Below are 19043 nucleotides of genomic sequence, written 5' to 3' on the forward strand. Positions count from 1 at the left end.
ACTCTGCCTGGAGCCCTTTCTTTAAAGTTTTGTCTTTGTAAGATTATAGTTAAATCAAAGTATGTATGTGTTTTCATTCAGTAATTCACAATTTCGATACTGTATCCAACCAACAATAGTTTTTTGCAATGACATTGCCACAATTTATTTCACCGAAGAAGGTATCTCAGAGTACTGCCCCAACCATTTATTTCCAAAGTGCTACACAGGCAAATGAAAATCCAAGCCAAAGGAACTTCTATTGAAAAAGGAAGTTACTTAAAATAACTTCACTACGTAAGAATAAAATCACTTACACTTAATAAATTCCAGGCACATGTTGTATATTATGGGGAATACAATATTTGAAAGGCAGTGAAAAAAACAATAAAGTACATCCAAGCTGTAAGCTCTCTCTACAACATGAAATATTTACAACAAATAAATAACATACTTGAATGAAACACTGTGAGAGTGAAATTGTCTTATTAATGTCCATAGAGTGGATCAGAACATCACTATAATTTTCTATGCCAAATGTGTCAACTGAGAGACATTTACAGACATTTTTGATACACATCCAGACGGCCAGAGAGACGTCCCCAAAATATCTTCCTAAACTTCTTTTTAATTTTAGATTGCTTATAAGAATATTTACATTTGTAAATGACGTTGGGGTTTGGTCGGGGCTCAAACTCTGCCAAAGATTATTGTCAATTGAAGTTGTGTCTCTCGCTCTCTCATCACTCCTTGAATCAACAGACATTAGCAAAGAAAACTTGTATTACATTTAAATTGTGGTGGAATTTCACTCATTAAACTGGTAGGCATGCAGATGCTCGTCTCCACAGGTACCTTTTGAGTGGGCTTTTCATGAATAGTACCAATTAATGATGAAACACAAAATTGTTTTTAAGGAAATATCTGCCCCACACGCTTCAGCAGGAACATTCCTAAAAGTGAATGCAGGTGTTACATTATATTGAGCCAGCACATTTCCATATTTGGAAAGAGATGAACAGTAATTCCTATAATTCAGCTCCAATGGGGTCTAATAGACACTGCCACCATATTAAACCTTTTCTATCCTCAATGTGCCATTCTCATATGTATGATAACCAATCCACAAATACTCTAGATTTGCTAGTAGAATGAGGTGTTTGCTCATGTAGCTACATTGCTATACTTTCATCCACAGTATTCCAGCAGTACATAACCATGTAATTTTCCCAATAGGTCTCTAAATTACTATTGATTCCTTTCTGCATAGACAATAAAACTGCTATTACAGATTCCTCACAATCTTAGAGTATGAAGCAATAGAAGTGTGCATGCCATGTGCTCCCTCCAGAATCTAAAGCACTTTTGATATTCCTGATTCCATATATCACCAGTAGGTGATCCTTTATTGCAGTTGCCATGTTTATCCAGCATTTCATCATCCCTCTTTTCCTCAACCTCCATCTATTCCCTTCATGTCTTATCTGCTTCATCTTCAGTCTCCTTACTACAGTCTGTACCAGTGAGTACCAGCTAATTGTAGGGACTGTAGGAAAATTTGAATTCTAAATGTGTAGTGTCACACTCATGGCTCTCCCTTTTGTTTCCAGTTAAGTACTCTTTCATGAACCAATGCTCTCAACTCTCAGATGAAGCAACTCAACCTCAAAAGCAGTATGTGTCTCATTATGAGTCCTGCAAGGGTCAATCATGTCTCCTGCCCCATTCAACCTTGATATAGAACGCCTTGCAATGGTCCTAAAACAAGCCAAAATTGCTTATCATCTCTGTGCAGATGACACTCAACTCTAAATGAAAACGTTATCAATCAAAGCCAAGCACTCTCTCCACTGTTCAATCCTGGCTGACCAGCAACCAACTTAAGCCCAACTCCAATAAAACTGAACTGAAATCCAACCCAAAGATAAATACTTTCCTGTAGAAATCTGACTTGACAACCTCACTGCATTAAAATGCAATCTATCCACATCCAACTCATGTCAAATAACTGGGAATTCCACTTGACCGACACCTGAGCATGAAAGAGCATATTAATGCCTCTGTCAATAGTGCATTCTACATGCTGAAACACCTTAAAAAAGTCAAACCCTTCATTCCATCAAAGACCTAAAGACTATTGTGCAATCACAAGTTCTTCCTAAGCTAGACTTTGGTAACGCAATGATTGCAGGAACCCCAAAGTCACACCTAGCCCCTCTGAATACCACATTCCACACAGTGGCAAGACTGCTGTTGGGGGAGAGAGGCTTTCAATTACATTACTCACATTCTCAACACACTCAAATCACTACCAATCAAGGCAAGAGCAGTATTCAAAACTGAGTGCATAACCTATAAAGATTTTACAAAGACAAAACAGCCTACACCTTAAATAAAATACCCAAAGCCGGCCAAAAGAGACCTCTTCGTAGCTCTCTTGATCAAAATTTAAAAAAGAGAAATCTTGCACTCACTCCCTCCCTGGGAACAATCCTATAATCTGGAACACGCTGTCTCAAGATGTTTGCGACAATCAATCATTCCCTCATTCCCTCCTTCAAAAAGAAACTGAAACTGCTTCTCTTCAAAATATTTTTAAACCCACACATTTAAACCATTCGACTGGTTGGTTGGCTCACACCCGCAATCTCTAAATATATCTGAGCAGCACAACCTCTGGGAAAGCTGTGTGTCTCTACTATCCTCTCCTTCACAACACCCTATCTTACCTACTACAATATTTATTTGTTCCATCTATGTTACTGTCCATCGGAAATTTCCTTTATATACTGTTATTATGTATTTAATGAGTTCCTCATGTAATACTTACTGCTATACTAATTATGTAATGCACACAATATATATATATATATATATATATTAGCATATATATATATATATATATATATATATATATATATATATTACCTACAGGCGGTCCCCAGTAGGTAGTTATAGTTAGGACCTCGTTTCGAATCAAAAAGAGTTTTTTCTTTTGCCAATATCTTTGGTGCCATTTGACAAATTTAATGGTTCACTCAGGTCAGCTCCTGTCTTGTAAATTTTGGGGTGATTCGTTGAGTGGGGGGCGAGAAAAAAGGGGGTCCCTAAACACCATTTTAATTTCCATTGGAAAATTTAGACAAAGCTACAGCCCGAACTGCTGAACGGAATTGCACTAAATTTGGCAAAAAGGTAGCTCTGGGTTCAGAAAGCAACCTTTTTTTAAATGGTGTAATCCATTCAGTAGTTCCTGAAAAATTTATTTAAAAAAATATCGATATCTGGTGGCCGAGGAGGATCTGCGAACCCTGCCGAGCATGAGCTTAATTTTGATTGCCTGTCAACACTCCCTGCAGTGCCACACGATATTACGGTGGATGTCTGGACTCCTTCTTTCTTCCTTTTTTTGTAACAGATCAATTCTCTTTTTCTTGCAACAGATTAATTGTGGCAGCTGTACATGCATTAGTGGGTAAAGTGATTGTCTCACACTATGAAAGAATTGAGGCAACCTGTTATGCCGCATACGATACAAAGTACGATCACCATTGAACATCAGGCTATGGAATGAGGTTGCGAGTTTTCTCCCTTTGTTATGCAATTTTTAAAAACTGAGATATTAATGGAAAAAAGAAAAAAAAGAGAATAATGTAATTACGATCTTTCTAAATTCTAGATGTATTAGATGACTGGGTTCAATGAATAATAATATATGAGCAAATAAGAGTTCTCAGCAGTTGCTTTACTAAGAGCTATTGGACTGCTATGGTGTCCGGTGACATCAGGAATGTGAGATAATTAAATTTGTATTGTTTTATTGTTTGGGAAATAAAGTTTTTCGCCAACCAATGTGAAAAAATAGAGCCATAAGAAGATGTTCACGAGTGGATGCCTAATTGATGGTTGTTCCCAATTCAAAATGGCGGCCGTGTTCTCGCGGGATTACGCGATGGGCCGCGCTAGTTGCATTATAAACGGATCTGGCGTGCGTTGATACTGCAAGAAGGAGACAACGCGCTCCGTGAGGCCTTGGTCGGTAAGATTGGAGGGGAACCGCGCTTGATGCTTATTTCGGCGCAGGTAACACCGTTTCTATACGTTTTTTGGACACGAAGGTATGCAGAGGATGTAACACTGGTAAAATGCATATGCAGTTAAGATGGATTGTGGCATATCGCATTTTGCATATAAACACGGCGGTATCACTTATTGAGTTACACGGCACTATGGGATTGTAACTACACTCTTAGGACGAAGTACAATGTAGAGGAGCTTTTTGAAACATATATAACGGAGAAACGTCTGTTATAATATGACTGGGTCAAAATACAGCAGTGGTCCTGGGTTAAGTATGCAGGGATCAGGAAAAGTGCATACAGATATGGCGATAGATTCGGGTGACATTGTTTTCTCAAAATTACCTTCCCAGAATTATCGTCTAAAAACCACTTTCTCTATATTGTTTGTGGACAAATGTGTGTAGATGATACTAGGAACTAAAAGTTGACAAAACATGAGTATTAAAATGAGGCTAAGTCGAAAAACGATAGTGTCACACTATGAGATTTGTCTATACCAGTATAAACCTATTGGGATGCGAGAAGTGGCTACATGCAGGGTGTGAGAGACCAGCTGTGGCGACTCTTGTACCAATTAGAATGTAGCTTTTTTTTAGATTCTAGTAACGACTAAAGGACGGAATTGAAAATGAGGACTCACATGGGGAGCCTGTTTTCAATGTTACATGTGCCTCTAAGCTGGTAGGACACACGGTGGCTTATTGAGGGTAAATATGTCCATAATAATACATATGGAATCAAGATAATTATCAGAGAGTGGGTTAATAGCAATATACCTTACAGTATGTCTATCTTTGTTTTTATATTTGTTGACAGTTTTTAAGAATGATGTGTCTAACCTAGGTGCTGTGGCGAAAAGTCTGGTCCTGAAGAATCTGCCCCAAAAAACAAAGGGCAGTGAAACATGTTGGCATTCAGTAATGGTATGCATAAATAGCATCCTACTTCGCTTTTATCCTTGACTTGGTTCACTTGGTAAAAGAATAAAATTGTTGCGAGTTTGAGTGAATCTGTGTCATTTTTAATCACTGATTGCCACAACGTGGAGTGTGATTTGTTGTCACTTCACTGTATGCACTTCTATACACTTTTTCTTTCTTTTTGGACACTTTTTCTTTGGGCAAAATGACCACCAATGATGAGAAAAATGGGCTTATCTGGTGAGTACCTGCCAGTTACCCAGTTGGTGGTGCGCCCGTGAGGGGTCATTTTGTCTTTTTAAATTTTTTCACAACAGTTGTGTGTATGGGACTGTAAGAAAGAGGATCCTGATGAGCATATGCTGTGCGAGTCCCATACTTCTTTAAACTGTCAACAAAGTTTTAAAAGGGGATTTTATAAATTTGTTACAAACTTATGTTGAGTGAAGGTTATGTAGAAGTCTACAAATCTCCACGCAGACTACAAATCAAAAGATAACAGAGGATAGGCTTTGTAGTCTTAGGAACCTGGTCATTATTGTTTGATGATTGTTGAGTGGAGGGCGACCAGGGTTCCTTCTCCCTCTATTCTCCTTTTTGAATGCATGTCAACACTCCAAACCAAGAAGTGTTGGAAGCCATCTTGTGCCTCGGTACCGAGTCAGAAGAAAAAGGATAAACAACTAGAAAAGTGGGTAGGTATGGTAGAAACACCCTGACCCCCTAGGCCTGCTCAGGGGATCCCACAGACACCCCCAGGGCCCAAAAAAAGGCAGGGAGCACGGATGAAAAAAAATGAAACGCTGGCTCCTGCACCCTGTTTCTTTGAGCCCTCGTGTGAGCCAGGTCCCAGGGACAATACGACATATACAAGCGGGGGCTATTTCATTAATGGGCAGGGGCTTTGGAAGGCTCCCTAAGTCCTGGGGATGGCCACCTCCCCGGGGCTTTCTTCCTTAATATGTGGGGGGCCTCATGGACCTCACTAGCCCCGGTAACCGCCTCCTCCCTGGGGATTTCCTCCTTTATGTGCAGGGGCCTCGTGGGCCCCCCAAGCCCCGGGACCGCCATCTACTTGACAAAACTATGGGGACTATTAGGATGGCGGACGGACCTGCGTCCGTCCGCCACCCTGAGGTAGAGGGAACGTCCGCAAGGGCATGCAGATTAGGATGTGACCGCCACCCTGGCGGTCACATACCCTATGTTTAACATTGCAGCGGGTGCAGCTTGAAGCAGCGCCCGCCGCAAGGTTAAAAGTGCATGCTTCGCATATGCATGCACAAAGCGGCAGGCACCGCGCGGTGCCTGCTGCTTTGTGCATGCATATGGCGGGGGGTACCATAGGTACCCCCCATGTGCACCCCCCAACACCCTGGGGGCTCGCAACAAGCCCCCAAAAAATGAAAGACAACATGCTTTTCCACAGCGGAAAAGCCGCAGCGGAAAAGCATGTCTTCTGCCACATCCTAATATGGCTGACGGTGTCTGATAGACACTGCCACCATATCAGAACATTTCCGCCGCGGTCGGAATGCGACCGCGGCGGAAAAGCGGCAGACGGTCTTCCTGACCCACCAGCCATCCTAATCTGGCAGTGGGTCTTTGGAGCCTCCGCAGCGGTGAATCCGCATCCTCCGGGCCGGCGGTGGCTTCCGCCGGCCCGGAGGATGCGGATCACCGCAATCCTAATCGCCCCCTTTGTGTGGATGGGGCTTGAGCCCCCCCACACTGCCCTGGGGACCACCACCTCCTGGGGCACTAATTATTGAAGTATGGGGGTCCGTTGCAGACCTCCGCCCCGGGGACCACCACCTCACCGGGGCTTAAATCATGTTGGGGGAGCCATGTGCGCCCCCTCCTGGAGCACTCTATGGCCCTGGGGAGCGCCACCCCCTAGAGTCAGCTCCAGCAATGTCCTGGGATGCGCACCCCTGGGACATTGTTATCTGCAATGACAGGGTGGGAGCAATGGAGGTAATAGGAGATGGTAGTTGCCACCGAGGCTGTCCTTGGGGGCCAACTACCCCTCCTGTTACCCCTCCTGTTACCTCCAGTAAGTCGCGCACAGTGGAATTGGTAAGACATGTTCAGAGGCCACTCACCCCTTTCTCCACCACTCTGCAAACGCACCTTCTGGCACACTACGGGTTGAGGGATGAAGTTTACCTCGCTCCTGGGGGACTTTGGGGGCCTAGAATCCCTCCTGGTACCTCCTGTAAGTCCTACAAAGTGGAATTACCGAGAGCCAGTCGGAGGCCCAGCCCCCTTTCACAACCTCTCAGCAAACGCGACTACTAGTTAAAGATGCATTTGCAATGTACTAGGTTTCACATTTGCGAAAGATAGTGCTATAGGCGTTGTAAATGTAAAAGTGTTTTACTAATATTTCTTGGAGTGGAGTGGATGTAGGTTGTGTGTAGTGGAATTATGTGACATGATGTGGAGTGAAATTATGTGGATAGACTTTGACTTTGATGTGGATAGACGGTATGTGGTATTTAGTGTATAGGATTTATGTAGAGTGGGATTATGTGTTATGGAGACTAATTATGTGGTATGGTAGTCTGTGTTGAGGAGTGGGAACCTCAGGTTTAGTCTTCCTCATTGCTGTAGTAGTTAAACTATAAAGTCAATGAGACAAAAAAAAGAAGGAAGCACTGAGGAGCGCCTCATGACCAGAGGTATGAGCAGGGTCACTGGAATTATGCAACTGTTTGGCTGCACCAACTTTTGTATAATTATACATTTTCCGCATTTGCCACATAATTCATCATCTGCTGCATAATCTGCAGATTTGATTAAAAAAACCTTGTTTCTAGATTAAACTACCCAAACGCTACCAAAAATGCAGCGACAAGTGTTACAGCGTGGTGGAAGGCCTTTTCCAAACCTAGACTAGTCACCTGTTACTTATTGCTAAATGTGGGTATTAAATTGGAACTAATGGTATGCAAACCACTCTTGCTTCTTTCTGCGCCTCTCTTGCCTCTTTCTGCATTTCCGTTGCTTCTTCTTTTGCCTCTTTCTGCTCATCTATTCCACTTTCTGCAACTTTCTTGCCTCTTCCTGCACCTCTGTTGCCTCTTTCTGAACCTCACTTGCTTTTTCCTGTACCCCTCTTGTGTCTTTCTGCAAACTTCTTCCCTCTTTCTGCACTTCTCTTGCCTCTTTCTGAACCCATGTCCCCTCGTTCCTGCACCTCCCCTGCCTGGTTCTGCACCTCTCTTGCCTCTTTCCACACTTCTCGTGACTTTCTTCACATCTATTGCTTCTTATTGAACTTCTCTTGCCTCTTTCCGCACCCCTCTTGCCTCTTTCTGCACCTCTGTTGCTTCTACCTGCACTTCTCTTGCTTCTTTCTGCATCCCTCATGCCTCTGTCTGTACCTCCCTTCCTTCTTTCTGCACCTCTGTTGCCACAGTCTACTCACCTGTTCCCTCTTTCTGCACCCCTTTTGCCTGTCTCAGCAACTCTTTTGCCTCCTTCTACACCTCAATTGCCTCTTTCTGCACTGCTCTTGCTTCTTTCTGCACCTCTCGTAAATTTCTGCACCCCTCATGCCTCTTTCTGCACCCCTCTTGCTTCTTTCTCCACCTCTCATGCCTCTATCTGTACCCCTGTTCCCTCTTTCTGTTCCTCTTTCTGCAAATCTGTTGCCTCCTTCTGTACCTCACTTACCTCTTTCTGTTCCTCTGTTGGTTCTTTTTGCATTGCTCTTGCAGTTTTCTTGCCTCCTTCTGCACCTCTGTTGCTTCTTTCTATACTTCTCTTGCCTCTTTCTGCATCCCTCTAGCCTCTTTCTTTAGCTCGGTTGCTTCTATTTGCATTTCTCCTGCTTATTTCTGCACCCCTCTTGCCTTTGTCTGTACTCCTCTACCTTGTTTCTGCACCTCTCTTTCCTCAGTCTACCCACCTGCTCCCTCTTTCTGTACCCCTTTTGCCTGTTTCAGCAACTCTCTTGCCTCCTTCCGTACCTCACTTACCTCTTTTTGTACCTCTGTCGGTTCTTTTTGCATTGCTCTTGCTTCTTTCTGCACCTCCAGTAAATTTCTGCACCCCTCTTGACTCTTTCTGCACCCCTCTTCTTTCTGTACCTGTCTTGCTTCTGTCTGTAGCCCTGTTCCCTCTTTCTGTACCTCTTTTGCCTGTTTCTGCAACTCTCTTGCCTCTTTCTGCATCCCTGTTACTTTATTCTGCACTTCTCTTGCATCTTTCGACACCTCTGTTGCTTCTTTCAGCAATTCTCTTGCGTCTTTCTGTATTTCTCTTGCCTGTTTCATTACCTTTCTTGCCTCTTTCTGACACTTTCTTGCCTCTTTCTGTACCTCACTTGCTTCTTTCTGTATACCTCTTGCCTCTTTTTACACCCCTCTTCTCACTGTGCACCCCTCTTGCCTCTTTCTGCACCACTCTTCCCTCTTTCTGCACCACTCTTGACTCTGTCTGTACCTCTGTTGCTTTTTTCTATACGTCTCTTGCCTCTTTCTGCACCCTTTGTGCCTCTTTCAGCACCTCTTGCTTCTTTCTGTATTTCTCTTCCTTCTTTCTGCACCCCTCCTGCCTCTCTGTACCCCTCTTGCCTCTTTGTGCACCTCTCCTACCCCTTTATGTACCCCTCTTCTCTCTTGTTGCACCCCTGTTGGTTCTTTCTGCACTCCTCCTGCTTCTTTCTGCACCTCTGTTCCAAATGTCTGCATCCTTCTTGCCTCCTTCTCCACCCCTTTTCCCTCTTTCTGCATGTCTCTTGCCTCAGTCTGCCCACCTGTTCCCTCTTTCTGCACCCCATTTATCTTTTTCTGCAACTCTCTTGCCTCTTTCTGCAGCTGTCCCGTCTCCTTCTGCAGCTCTGTTGCTTCTTTCTGCACCTCTGTTCCAAATTTCTGCATCCTTCTTGTCTCTTTCTGTACCCTTATTCCCTCTTTCTGCACCTCTCTTGTCTCTTTCTGTACCTCTGTTCCCGTTTTCTGTACTTCTCTTGCCTGTTTCTGTAACTCTATTGCCTCTTTCCTTAGTTCTCTTGTCTGCTTCTGCACCCCTGTTACTACTTTCTGCACTTTTCTTACCTCTTTCTGCACCCCTTTTGGCTCCTTCTGTACCTCTCTTGGTTTTTTTCTGCACTGCTCGTGCTTCTTTCTGCATCCCTCTTGCTTCTTTCTGCACCCCTCTTTCTTCTTTCTGCATCTCTCTTGCCTAAGTCTGCGCACATGTCTCTTTCTGTAACTATTTTACCTGTCTTACCTCTTTTTACACCCCTCTTCTCTCTGTGCACCCCTCTTGCCTCTTTCTGCACCACTCTTCCCTCTTTCTGCACCACTCTTGACTCTTTCTGTACCTCTGTTGCTGTTTTCTATACTTCCCTTGCCTCTTTCTGCACCCTTTGTACCTCTTTCAGCACCTCTTGCTTCTTTCTGCATTTCTCTTCCTTATTTCTGCACCCCTCCTGCCTCTTTCTGTACCCCTCTTGCCTCTTTGTGCACCTCTTCTACCCCTTTCTGTGCCCCTCTTCTCTCGTTGCACCCCTGTTAGTTCTTTCAGCACTCCTCCTGCTTCTTTCTGCACCTCTGTTCCAAATTTCTGCATCCTTCGAGCCTCCTTCTACACCCCTTTTCCCTCTTTCTACATGTCTCTTGCCTCAGTCTGCCCACCTGTTCCCTCTTTCTGCAACCCTTTTACCTGTTTCTCCAACTCTCATGCCTCTTTCTGCAGGTCTCTTGTCTCCTTCTGCACCTCTATTGCTTCTTTCTGCACCTCTGTACCAAATTTCTGCATCCCTCTTGCCTCTTTCTGTATCCTTCTTCCCTCTTTCTGTACCTATCTTGTCTCTTTTTGTACCCCTGTTCCCTTTTTCTGCACCTCTCTTGTCGGTTTCTGCAACTCTCTTGCCTCTTTCTTTAGTTATCTTGTCTCCTTCTGTACTTCTGTTACTTCTTTCTGCCCTTCTCTTGCCGCTTTCTGTATCCCTCTTGCCTCCTTCTGCACCTCTGTTATTCCTTTCTGCACTGCTCTTGCTTCTTTCTGTACCTCTGTCGTACATTTCTGCACCTCTTTTGCTTTTTTCTATACTTCTCTAGCCTCTTTCTGTACCCCTCTTCTCTCTTGTTGCACCCCTGTTGATTCTTTCTGCACTCTGTTCCAAATATATGCATCCCTCTTGCCTCTTTCTGAACGCTATTTCCCTTTATCTGTACCTCTCTTGCCTCTTTCTGTACCCCTGTTCCCTTTTTCTGTACCTCTGTTGCTTGTTTGTGGAACTCTCGTGCCTCTTTCTTTTGTTCTCTGTGTCCCTTTCTGCACCTCTGTTGCTTCTTTCTGACTTCTCATGCCTCTGTATGCACCCCTCTTGCCTCCTTCTTCACCTCCATTGCTTCTTTCGGCACCTCTCTTTCAAATTTCTGCACTCCTCTTGCCTCTTTCTGCACCCTTCTTCCCTCGTTCTGCACCTGTATTGCCTCTGCATTTATCCATGTTCCCTCTTTCTGTACCACATTTGGCTGTTTCTGCAACTCTCTTGCTTTTTTCTGAACTTCTCTCGCATCTTTCTGTATTGAAATAGGAAGTGCAAGATGTCAAGTTTAAAGGTCTGCGTGCTCTTGTGACAGTGGTATATGTCTACTTGTATATGTATTCTTACATGTGTTATGCATCTCAAGATGGTAGCTTATAAAGCGGGTAACTTCTCCTATAGGTGGTCAAATCTTCTCAGTTCTGCTCTGTCATTCGGTTGCACAGGCAGACATGTCTTATGTATATATATGTTATAGTGCCCCTCAAATATACTATTAAATACCCATGTGCCCTGTATTGTGAGCAGAAAGAAATGCATACACCTTTGTTACACATATTTACAGAGTATGTGTTTGAAACAAAGATATTGAAGTGTTTGTATGTTTATTTTTATTTAATATGTCACAAGGTAAAAGCATAGACTTGTAGACATACTTTCACAAATGTGGTCAGACTTACATTAGTGATATGCCTAGGATTGCTGTTTTATGTTTGGTAGGCCTAACATTCTAAGCAGTCGATTAATAGTGGACCTTCAAGAAAAAAAGTGAGGTTTAAGACATCTTTGAAGGAGGATTAGTGTTTAGGGTACTTTGTATGAATCTGTTGTAAGGTACAGTCAAAGTAGGCCTATTTCTACACCTCTGTTGGTTGTTTCTGCATATCTCTTGGTTCTTTCTGCACCTTTCTTCCTCTTTCTGGACTTCTGTTGCCTCTTTCTGCATTCCTCTTCGTTCTTTCTTCACCTTTCTTCCTCTTTCTGCACCTCTCTTGAGTCTTTCTGCACTTATCTTGCTTCTTTCTGCGCCTTTCTTCCTCTTTCTGCACATGTACTACCAATGTAGGCATAGTTAGAAATTAGCATTTAAAAAAGCTTTAGAAATTCACTAAAAACGGGTTTCAGAGACGTTATATTTATGGATTAGCATTTACAAAACCTTAGAAATTACCTGAAATAAACACAGGTTTCAGGGACATTATAGTTAAGGACTGGCATTTAAAAAACCTTTGAAATTCACTATAAAAAACATAGGTTTCTAGGACGTTATAGTTAGAAATTACCATTTAAAAAACCTTAGAAATAAGTTAGTTGGGCATTTCACTTATACAAAACCAGAGAAATTCGGCCACTATAACTCGCGCCCCAACAATGCACTGATGATGACATCACATATTGCATCACTCATGACATGATCAGTGACATCACTGATGACATCATCCACGTGATAATTTGATGCACCTCCTCACACCCTAATATAACCTTTTATACACCCACACTAAAATACATACTGCCATTTTTGAAACCATAAACACACCAATACCAGTTACTACATACCTACTCACTGATTCCTAGGACTACACACACATCCACTCATTCAACCATACAGTCACTCATACATGTAGTCACTCATCAATAGAGCACAATCATAAGTACTCATATACCTATACAGACACTCACACACTGCCACTCACCCATAGAGTTACACACACACATAGCCAATCATGCAGAGAACCATTCACACTCCCATTTACTCACCTACACAGTTATACACTCTCTCCACCTCATGTATTCATACAGATAATGAGACATACATACTCTCTTATACAATCACTGACACACGCACACACTCATCCATTCAGCCACTCTCACAATCACTCACTCTCATATATAGTCATTTATATAGTCCAACACTCACACTTACTGCCTTTCACATATGTAGTTACTCACACATGTACCACTGAGTCATCCATTCACTCACCAACACACCTATACACAAACTCACCCACCCATACAGCACTTCACGGATGCACTGTTGAACCCATACACCCAGGGAATCACCAACTCACACATCTATGCACGACGTCACACACCCTCACCCACCCACACAGACACTCAGGCTCCCTGACAGATATACAGACAACCAAATAATAACCCATATATACAGTCATGTAGCTACTCACTAACCCATGCAGCTGCGTTCAGACCAAGTGACAGACTGATACAGACATTCACACAGTTTAGTCACTAACCCATGCATTCAGTAAGACACATTTAATTACTCACCTCTACAGTCAGTCACACACCTAATAAATCATCCATAGAGACACTCTCATACACCCACTCATTTTTCAATACACTTTGGCGCATATATATATATATATACATATATATTTTACCTACTGGCGGTCGCCAGTAGGTATATATAGTTAGGATTTTTTCTCTATGGGATTTTTGAAAATTCTATGTCTAATAACTTTGGCGTTTGTGGACGGAATTGGCTGAAATTTTCAGGAAAATGGAACATTTTGTTTCTGAGCAGCCCCTGAAAATTTGGGGGGGTCGTCAAGGGGGGGCCGAGAAAAAAGGGGGGTCCCAAAACGTGTTTTTGCCATGCAATTTTCCATAGGGCGGTTGGCCTCACTTTTAGCTCGAACGGCTGAATGGATTTCCACGAAACTTGGCAAAATTGTAGATATTGTTTGCCCGATGTGCCTTTGCTAGGTCTCAAGATATGTGGTCCTGTTAATTTTGAGTAAATTAGGTTTAAAAAAAGATATATATCTAGAGCCGCGCCCGGTACGCGTACCGGGGAGCGCTCCAGGCGCGCCACGCGACTTGCGCACGGCAAGCTGATTGGTTCTCGGGTGTCTGTAAACATTCGAAACAGTCCGCAGCGGCCGTCATCTTGTGTCTCGGTATGATTGAGACACAAGAGGTGGCAAGAATGAAAGGGGGGAAATGAGCAAAAGGGGGCAGGGTACACCCCCCTGACCCCCTACTTTTGATGTGGGGGCCATAAAAGGCTCCCGCGGGTGAAATTTTTTCTTTTTTTTAAATTCGATTTTCGCGGGGGGGAGCGCCCGGTACGCGCACCGGGGAGCGTACGGGGGAGCGTACCATGGAGATTAAAAATGACAGACTTTTTTTTTTAAAAAAGCTTCTTTTTATAAATTGGAGGTAGTTCTGAAAAGAACTTTTTTTTGATTTTGTTGTTTTATATATATTTTTTTTGTTTTTGTTGTTTTATATATTTTTTAGACTTTTTAAAACAATTTTATATTTTTTTGGGATTTTTGTCAAGGGAAAAACAAAAACAAGGATTCCAAAACTGCTCAACAGGAGCAAGAAAATTAGAAAATTTAGGGACTGGAAGAGCAGCGGTGTTGCTGTTTCTTTAGGGCAATGAGTTCAACACTCTGCTCCCCATAGCAGAGCAGTTCGTCACACTCCGTGCACAAAAATTTGATGCCTGCAAACACCGGCTGAATGTTAGGGACCATTCTTCCACGGGGTGGTCCCGACGGTGTTGCTCCACCAATGGAGGTGCTGCCGCCATCTGTTGGTACATTCCGTGCCAGCTCTCTGACACTCTCCCTGGCAAAGTTGTTAGGGTGTCTTCTTTTCACATGCCTGATCAAATTAGCATTCCCAAAACTATATTTTTTCAGAGGATTGCCTCTGGATAAACTACTCCCACATATTTTGCAGGTTACTTTGGGAGCGTTGACTTTTTTCTGTCCTTCAGGGATGTCGTAAAATTTCCAGATGAAATGGGTTTTTTTCTTTTGCTGAGGAGGGTCCTCATCTAAAAATCCATCTGAATCACTGCTGGATGACTCTCTTGCAGCCATTGCTGGAGATCAGAAAAGTAGGAGATAGAGTAGACAGAACAGCTCTTGCTCTCTCCAAGTACAAAGCAATAGTGAGAGAAATGGGTGGGTTTCACACAATTTGGAAAAAAAAAAGTTCTGAACCAATGAAAAGTGTTATTTTAAAGTCACATGGTTTGACGCGCTTACGCTACGCGCCCCGGGGCGCGTCCCGGGCGTGTATTGTAAGCGCATCGGGGCGCTTACGTTGCGCGATCGTATGCGCTTCTGGGTGCGCTTACGCGGTGCGTCATAAGACGCATCTCGCGGCTACGCGATACGTGTCTTATGACGCAAGGCGTGGCGGCTACGCGATACGTCACGATGTTGTTTTCGTTCGCAGCAATAGCGCTTCCGGGACGCGCATCAGTACGCGCCCCGGGGCACGCCGCAAGATTGCGCTTATCCCGTGCGTTCACCTGTCCGCGCCCCGGGAGCGCACCAAAAATAATATAAAAAAAATAAAAAAATTATAAAATATAAAATTCGATTTAAAATGTATTATTTTTATAAAGATTTGCTATTAAAAACCTATGAAATTCACTGAAAAAACCATAGGTTATAGACCATATATAGTTAGGAATTAGCATTTACAAAACCTTGAAAATTCACTGAAAAAACCATAGGTTATAGACCATATATAGTTAGGAATTAGCATTTAAAAAACCTTATTTTACTCACACAAAACCATTGAAATTCCATATATAGTTAGTTTTACTAACTACATATCGCGCACCCGCAATCCACTGCTGATGATGTCACATATTACATCATTCATGACATGGTCAGTGACATCACTGATGACATCACTGATGACATCTCAAATGACATCACTGATGACATCACTGATGACAACATCCAGTGACTGTATGTTTCTATAAAGTTAAAATATGTCTTATATATTGAAGAATGAGTGGATGTATAAGTGTCTGGAAGATGTATTTAGTAGGTGCATGACTGACTGTATAAGTGAGTGATTAAATGTGTCTCACTGAGTGCATGGGTTAGTGACTAAACTGTTTTAAATTGTGCACCATTGTGTCTGTTGTTTTGTAATCTGATGCAATTGTTGATCATTAGCTATATGACTAACTATATGGGTTATTGATTAGTTGGCCAAGTATTTGTATGGGAGACTGAGTGTGTGTGTGGGTGTCTGGGAGGTGTATGACTCTGTGCATAGATGTGTGAGCAGTTGATTCACTAGATGTATGGGTTCAAAAGTGCATGTGGAAACAGCTGTATGGGCGGTTTACTGTGTGCATGAGTGTATTGGTGAGTGAATGGATATCTCAGTGCTACATGTCAAAGTAAGTACATATGTAAAACACAGTACATGTGGTAGTTGACATATATAAATAACTGTGCATAAGAGCCAGTGAATGTGTGAGTGGCTGTATGGATTATTGTGAACTTGTATCAGGGATTGTATAACAGAGTAAATATGTGTTATTATATGTTTCAATAAGTAAGGTGTGTTTAACTATATAGTTGAGGAAATGGAGGTGTGATTGATTCTTTGCAAGACTGATTAGGTGTGTGAGTAACTCCATGGATGAGTGACAGTCTGTGAGTGTCTGTTTACACTGAGTGTATCTAAGGTTATATTAGAGTCTGAAGAGGTTCATCGTATCATCACATGAATGATGTCATGAGTAATGTCAAATGAGATGTCATCAGTGATGTCATCAGTGATGTCATTTGAGATGTCATCAGTGATGTCATCAGTGATGTCACTGACCATGTCATGAATGATGTAATATGTGACATCATCAGCAGTGGATTGCGGGTGCGCGATATGTAGTTAGTACAACTAACTATATATGGAATTTCAATGGTTTTGTGTGAGTAAAATAAGGTTTTTTAAATGCTAATTCCTAACTATATATGGTCTATGACCTATGGTTTTTTCAGTGAATATATATATATATATATATATATATATATATATATCAATCCAAAGATCCTTCAATAAGAAGAAACGTACAACGACACGCCAGGAGTTGCTGTGCTACAAAAATGTATTCGGCAGCAAAAAAACAAACAACGCGTTTCACCTCTCGGCTTGTTCACGTTTGTTGTGGACCCAAAACACTAGTCCTTTTACATTCTCAATGAATAGTCATAGACAGAGGACTTCCTGTGCTCACCCTTAAGTGAAGTAAGTGCCACGGACATATTGGAAAAGAAATTTGAGCATTTACAATGCAGTCCATTACTAAATATATATAAACATGAAATCATACTGTGGCAGCAATTTTCAACCATCTGAGGTATTTATTTATTTATTTTGAAAGTTTTATATAGCGCGGACAAGATCCTTGCGGATATCAGAGCGCTTTACAAAGAGGAGTACATGGGAACGCATAGTCAGACAGATAAATCAATAGGTCACATAGTATAAATGGTACAAATAGGTGGCTACAGAGCGAACCTGTGTACAAAATAGTACAAGTAAATGGCACAAGTAAATGGCTACAAAGTCAAACAAGTGGGAATCAAACAATTAGTAAAAATGATTAAGGTTGAGTGAGAGAGTTCGACGGAAGGATGGAGGACCCGTTGGGCGGGGAGGTGTAGTTGTGTGAGGTGTTGCAGGGGCGACGAGGGGGACGAGGGCGTTTGCTGCGTCTAGGAGCGGGTATTGACGCCCGGTTTGGGGCGTGTTGAGTGAGTGAGTCAACCGGATGGGTAGGGAATAGGTTGGGAGGGGAGGTGGGTGAAGAGCGTATGGGGTGTGTGGCGAGTAGTTCCTTGATGTTGTGTATGTCATCTTTGATCTGAGCGAGGGTGGCCATGATGTTGTCCATCGTGGGGTAGGTGGTGGAGGTGGGGGCGGCCGTCTGAGGGGAATGGTTGACCAGGAAATTCGTGTGCAGGTGGGAGCGTGGGCTGGTGTTCGAGGAGGTGTGTGTTGTGTTGGTGTGCGGGAAGGTGTTAGGGAGAAGGGATGTTTTGGGCGGGAGGGGTGTGGATGGTGTGGGGTGGGAGTAAGCATGGGCGTAAAATCCGCTCCGCTCGCGGATTTTTCGGATTTTCGGCAAATCCGCAATCCGCGAACGCTCGCGAATTTGTCGAAAATCCGTGAATCCGCTCGCGGCGGATTTTTTGCTTGGTTGCGGCGCGCGGCGTGGTGCACGGCGTTCACTTTCCGTCATTTTAGCGTTTGCCGAGTTGTTTTTCTTTGCGAGTGACGCGCCATTTTAGATCTTGCTGCGTGTTCCCGCGGGAGTTTGTCGCCCGCGAATACGTACTCGCGGCTTGCCACCTTGCACAGCACACCTCGCGAGAGTTCGCAATTGCGAACATGTAGTTGCGGCGGAAAGGAACAATCTCGCACTTGCGAAATAGAGATTTTGCAATTTCGCACAAGAAAATCACCAGCAAACAGGATAAACCTTCAGAAAATTATGATTTTTATCAGAATCACTCCTCAGGTTGACATTTGCATGGCCTTTTTTTTTGCAAGGAGTCCATTTTGGGGGGGGGGGAGGAAGGAAGTGCCCCACAGTCTCCAACTTCCTGTTCCTGTCCAGCAGGCTCCTCCCAGTGCTTTGTCCATCTCCTGGTCACTTTCATTTGGATCTGGAGCTGGAAGGATTACTTTTTGTGGGTGCTGCTGGATATTTGGATTTGAGGCCTTTTTGACTGTCTTTGGATCACTTTTGGATTAGAAATCAACTTTCACAAGTAAGTTTGTTTGGGGCATTACAGTTGCTGCAAGTACAATTTTGGAACTTTTTCAGAAAATTAAATAAATTATATTGTGGGTAGCCACAGTATCCAGTAGGACCAGGGTTGGTTATGGGTGCATGATACAACTGTTTTGTTGAATTTAAACACCATTGAGGCCATGGATGGGCTGGGATTGTGCAGATTTTATTGTTTTTTGTCGTTTTTTTGG

This window comes from Lissotriton helveticus, chromosome 6 (assembly GCF_964261635.1).
Source record: "Lissotriton helveticus chromosome 6, aLisHel1.1, whole genome shotgun sequence".
In the NCBI taxonomy this organism is placed as follows: domain Eukaryota; kingdom Metazoa; phylum Chordata; class Amphibia; order Caudata; family Salamandridae; genus Lissotriton; species Lissotriton helveticus.